Source organism: Trachurus trachurus (genome assembly GCF_905171665.1).
Source record: "Trachurus trachurus genome assembly, chromosome: 8".
NCBI classification, from domain to species: domain Eukaryota; kingdom Metazoa; phylum Chordata; class Actinopteri; order Carangiformes; family Carangidae; genus Trachurus; species Trachurus trachurus.
In genome coordinates, this window is record NC_139905.1 from 21,620,268 (window position 1) to 21,626,267 (window position 6,000).

A 6,000-nucleotide genomic window follows, 5' to 3' on the forward strand; every position below is an offset into this window, starting at 1 on the left:
AAAATTTATATAAACGTAAATAACAGTGACTTGAAGATTTAAAAAAACAAAAAAACAACTTCAAGTTACAGCCACTAGAGCTCACCATTTTATCATTTTGCTTCAATCTCCATGTGCTTTTTGGAGAGAGAAAGCAAAAGGACTTGCAGTAGATGAGTGAGAGACAGTGAGTATGGAGGAGAGAGAGAGGGAGGCAGGGCTGGACTGGCCATCTGGCATACCGGGCAATGCCCGGTGGGCCGATGCACATATTTGGGCCGGCCCAGTACTGTCATAATTTAAAAAAAAAAAAAAAAAGAAGAAGAAAAAAAAAGGATATAGTTTTTTTATCGACCGCAACGGTATCTGAGACACTAAACGTGGCCCATTGGTTGAGTTTCTTGAAGGACATTGGGCTAGTCCAATGAAATCTCTCAGCTCTCGTTGGCCCGCCCCTCCCCTCCCTCTTGATCATTTTGTCTGTGCCGGGGATCACCGCCGCCCCCCCACCCCCCAGCAGCCACAGGTGCTGCTGCGCCGGGAGACGAGCGAGGAGGACCCGATGATGATGAGCGAGTGGAGGCAAGTAACATTAGCCTGGGGCTGGCTAGGCTACACTTTTGAGACATGTCCAAAACAAAGCAAAAAACGTTTTTACATTGAATGTGATAACTAACTACATACTGGTGAATGCAGCTGCCGCTAATGCTAACGTAGCTCCTCAGGGATTTCTAACTTTGATAAATTAACATGTGACAACATATTAGCCCATTAGTTGAAGGGCTGTGAGTCATCCATCATACATCTGAGACCTTCATCTTGACTTTGTGAGTTTATGCAACTTGTTTTGTCTCAGATTTTAAAAAAAGAAAAAAAGGTTTGATTATCGGTATATCCTTGTTGAAGCATTAGAGATGATGATTTTAAATTCAAACATCTGCATATCATTTAAGTTCAATTAACAGGAATGCAGTAGGCCTTAGGCCTCTTTTGAGACTTTTAAGTCATCCTTAATGACAGATAAATTTGTTCACTAGGTGTCACCACGTCACAAAAAGGCTACTTGGCTACATATACTTGTCAGAACACAAATACTGAGTACAAGTTCTGTTTGCTGTTTCTTGCAGGTCACAAATTTGGTGAGAGTGGAGCTGGCTGGCTGCAGACGAGGAAGTAGGGCAATACATACTTGTGCACATACACATATGAGAATGCATATCTATTTAGACCTGTAATTCTTAGACTTTTTTTCCCCAATGCTCTATGGTTTCATAATGACTAAGTCACCTTTAATACAAATGAGTTTCAGCTCTAATGCTGCTACTGTCTGTAATATGTTTCTATTTAGATTATTTGTCAGGATATTTTGTTATTATTGTCACTGTTTGTCCTTATCTCCCTGTGTCTCTCTCTCTCGCTCCAATTGGTAGAGGTAGCGCCCACCTCTAGTCATGACATAATTTCTGTTGTGATTTGACACTATAATGAATAAAGATGTATTGATTGATCAATTTTAGTCCTTGAGTTCATAGCTACACGCTTTATTTGTTAACTGCCATCAAGGAATATGACTCCTTTGTAGTATACGTTAGAGAAGACGCTGCAAGATTTGTGGACTTCTACGCTGTGTCCGCTGATCAGTAGCCTAGTGGGCCGGTCTGGACAGAAAATGCCCGGGCTGAATTTTTGTCCCAGTCCAGCCCTGGAGGGAGGTCATAACAAGGTGCTGTGTGGGTGTGTTTTGCTAGATGAGAAATGGAGATCGCCACCAGGCTGGAGGTAGAAAATCTCTCACAATTTTCTTCCTCTGCTCCCCCTCTCTTACTTTATTTCCCTCCATCTACAGCTCTCACTCTCTTCTTCTGTGTCTCCCATGAGAAACAATCTTTCATATATAAATAGCAGTGCTGCATACAGTGTAATGAGTCTTTTTCTCCTGGTTTCTTGCTTATTTGATGTTCGGGATAAATGATTTCTTCAGCATAGTACCGTAATTATGTTAGCATGCACATTTATATATTTAAATGATGTAATGGAAGATTTGCCTTCCACCATTGCACAGTGACCTCTTCCTAAGTTAAGTGGTCAGATAAGCAGTTAATGTAACACTGTCTTTCTGAAATATCTGCATTTTGATTTTAATATGGAACATTTGAAGAAGGCTGGATTTATGGTAACATATAGGTTGCACCATTGCACTAGCTAGCTTGGCAACAACAGAGGCTGACAACGAAGCATACATGGCTCACACTTTCTCCCTCAGTCACGTCCCCTCTCCACATAGGCATCCCAACCAAACAGTGAGTCAGAGTAGCCTATGATCCCTACTTTTCAACTAGCTGCTGCCAGAAATCTACTCGCCAGGATCTGCAGGTAACAAGTAAATATCACTTCCTGTAAAACTATTTAGCCCTGTAGGCCAGATGAACCATTCTGGCATTTAGATTTTATGTGGGTGCTCTGCAAGGTGTGTAAAAGGTCACAGTGTATCACACTGAACACTGAGTGTGCCAATGAGGGATAATGATCTTCATTACACTAGTGACTCCTACAGGTTGATTGGAGCATCTGCACTGAGGGAAATTGTGTAAACTATAAAGCATAATTTACCTTCACTTCTGAAGCTGTTGAAAGTCCCTATCAGCTGTAAGAATTAAGAATATCTAAAACTTTTGACTAGTACAATGTGCATGTTATTTTTCTCCTGGTGAAGCTTCTCTCCAACAGGTGAAACAAGCAGCTGGCTGAGGTCCATGTGCATCAGAGAAAGCAAAACAGTGTTTACACCCTCCCCGGGCCAACAGTGGGAGTCAGCAGTAACATGAGCTACAGTGTGAGGGGAACTGGCTGCTCCACTGTGGGACAAAAAGGGAAAACATGCTGAAAAATACGGTGAACGTGAGATGTGCTCCTCTTCTAAGAAACTGCTTTGTTTGCTTCTAGCTTTACCAGGTTTGCCAACAACAAGGTGTGCACAAACATTAAGATGTACACACATTCACAAATAGCTATCACTAACTGTTGGTTTTATTTTATTCAGTCAAATCCCCATTGTCTTTTTGTTTCTTACAGAATATGGTTTCAGTGCCTGAGCGTAACAGGATTCAACATTTATAATTTTGTATTTTTTAGTAGTTGTTGTTGTGGATGTTATATGTAGTAAGTATTGTGCTTGGAAAACAATGGGGAGGGTGGTGTAAGTGAATTAAACATGGCACAACATTATAATTCTTGTAGAGGGTTAGAGTTAATGGCGCCTCCTGTATGGAAGAAGATACTCACTTCGCATCACTCAGTATCTCAAAACAGGCTCCTACCCTCATAAGGACAGTTGTTATATAAGCAAAGGTAATATCATGACTCATGACCTAAACACGCCTAATGTGCTTAACTTTATTTGTTTAAGATATTTTTTAAACCAGTTTTGCAATTTTGCAGTTCCTGTAATTTGCCTTGAAACGTTTTGTAATATCTTATACCATAAAAGCAAACACTCTCTGAGATGGTAACATTTTCTATTTAATAATTACACTTAATACTCTGTATGCAAGTAGCTAAATAAGCAACAAACCATCCCTGTCCTTACTGAGTGGAACTGTCACTCACTTGGGTTTGATGTGTGCTTGCATGTTTGGGTGTTTCTCTCTCTCACACTCACTCTCTCTCTCTCTCTCTCTCTCTCTGTGTGTGTGTGTGTGTGTGTGTGTGTGTGTGTGTGTGTGTGTGTGTGTGTGTGTGTGTGTGTGTGTGTGTGTGTGTGTGTGTGTGTGTGTGTGTGTGTGTGTGTGTGTGTGAATGACCATCCCTCATGTTGTACCTTATCTGACAAGAAACATGGAGTGATTTCAGAGTTGTTGTGTACAGATCCACAGCGACCTGTTTGTGCTGCCCAGAGGGAGCCAGCAAGAATTCTAGGAATTCCTTTGACCTCATTAGCAATGAAGCCGTCATCCTTTGCTAATTCATCTAAACTGGGGAATGCACAGATGTCATTTTTGCAAATCATAATTTACCAAACCATTAAATTCATTCTGAAACCATGAATGACATTCCTCAAAGCTGCAGTGCCAAGTGTGTTAATGGGACAAAAGGGATTAGTATTAATAATATTTAAGTGCATCAAAGGTTGTATAACATATATAATGCATTATTGTTGCCAACATTTGCACACACAAAAGAAAATAAAAGAAAAAAGTAAAATTTCAGTGCAAAGAGATAAAATGCTGGTTCCTTATTTGGTAGTTTAGGGTCACTTACTGTAAGCAGCCCTAAGCTGCCTGTGGTACCAAAGGTGTTAAAACATAAAACAAACATGCAGACGCGATCGCACAACGTTCAAACTCAAAGGTAATGCAAAATAAACACATTCATGCAACCACACAGAGCTAAAGAAAGAAAAGAAGAAAGAGATGGAGTGAAGAGCAGCTACTGTATATGCAAATGCAGCAGCGTAAAAGCAGAAGAATGAACTCTCTGTGGTTTTTCTGACGAATGATGTTCGAGCTGCCAAATTTAAAAATGAGAGAGGGGGGTTGAGGGGTGCAGAGAAGGGAAGAGAGAAGACTAGTAGGAGGAGCGATAGTGAGTGAGACCGAAAGTAAGAGAGGAACTTGGTTAATTATTAGGGATAAACAAGAGTTACATAAGTGAGCTAATTGTAAGCTTAGTCAGTTTCTTCATTTACCTTTTGCAAATAACACCTGTGCATATGTGTGTATCAGGAAATGAATTTGTCAGCTGCTGTTATTTCTTCTTATAATGTGCCTCATAGTAATTACATAAATGATTTATTTGAATGCAAACATAGTAAAAAGGTTCAAATCTGTCTCTGTGTCTACTGTATGTATGACAGAGACCATATAACATGAGTGCTGTGCAGAGCTCAGCAAGTTTACAGTAAATCATTTGATTTGTTGAGTACAGTCAGCTTCTAGAGTAGTCCTTCAAATTTTTACTCAGTGAACACAAAAGTGACCACATTTCAGGATTCAGGATTTGTTTTCTCACTGAGACTCAATCACCAGCAAAACATAGTCAATTTCCCATGTTTACTATTTTGAAAAACAGCTTAATTTAAGTTTTAAACCCAGCAGTGATTTCCCCCATTTTGCTTTTTCTAAAAAGAACTGAAAGAAAAGGGTGAAAAAGTGCATGAACTGGGATGCATCTCATTTCATTCCCCAATGACTTATGTGGCAGACTATTGTAATGCTACGTTGTTTGTGATCAGTGTGTGTTGGATGAGGTTTTGTTGAGACTGATTATCTCATTGTTGTACATTGATCCTGAGATGTGGGTCAAGTGTGTTGGTTCCATAATGCATTTTGTAAGAAAGAAAGTGGAGTAGAGGCACCAAGCTAATTTTGTTTGTTTTTGTCAGTTCTCCATTGCATATTCTCAGAAAATAAATGAAATGGAGAAGATTTTCAACAATATCACAGAAACAGTTGTTTTTTATGTGGAGACACAGATACAGTGGATTGATACCATCCTGAGCTGAAATGTGAGCCACATGTCCTCTCTGTATGTTGTAATCTTGAGTTTCTCTGTTCTTTGTCTTCATAGCCGGTCTGGCAACATGTGCATGTTGATGCGTGAGTCTCTCCTGTTAAATCCTTTGCCCTTTCTGGATTTATAAACACGCAAGCACCACTCACGCGCAAGAAGGCAGAGTGCATTATGTAGTGTTCAGGTGGAAACAGCTCTCCAGAATCTCATCACCTGTCCACCCCTGCATGCAGTCGTCATCCATCCTCCGCTGGATGATGTGCTGCTAAGCTATCCCCAACCTTTGTGCTCACCCCCAACCTGGTCTGAGATGATAATGAAGGGAGAACCTCTATTTGTGATAGTGTGTAGTTTACTTTGTGGTGTTTTGCATTTTTTTTAAACCAGGTGGACCTCCAGACAGCAGGCCCTGCCACTGTTTTTTTTTTTGTTGACTACCGGTCAAATGAAATCTGATATCACTGAGAGGGATTATTTTGGGGGAATGAATCACTCTTAAGGTGAATTCATTAT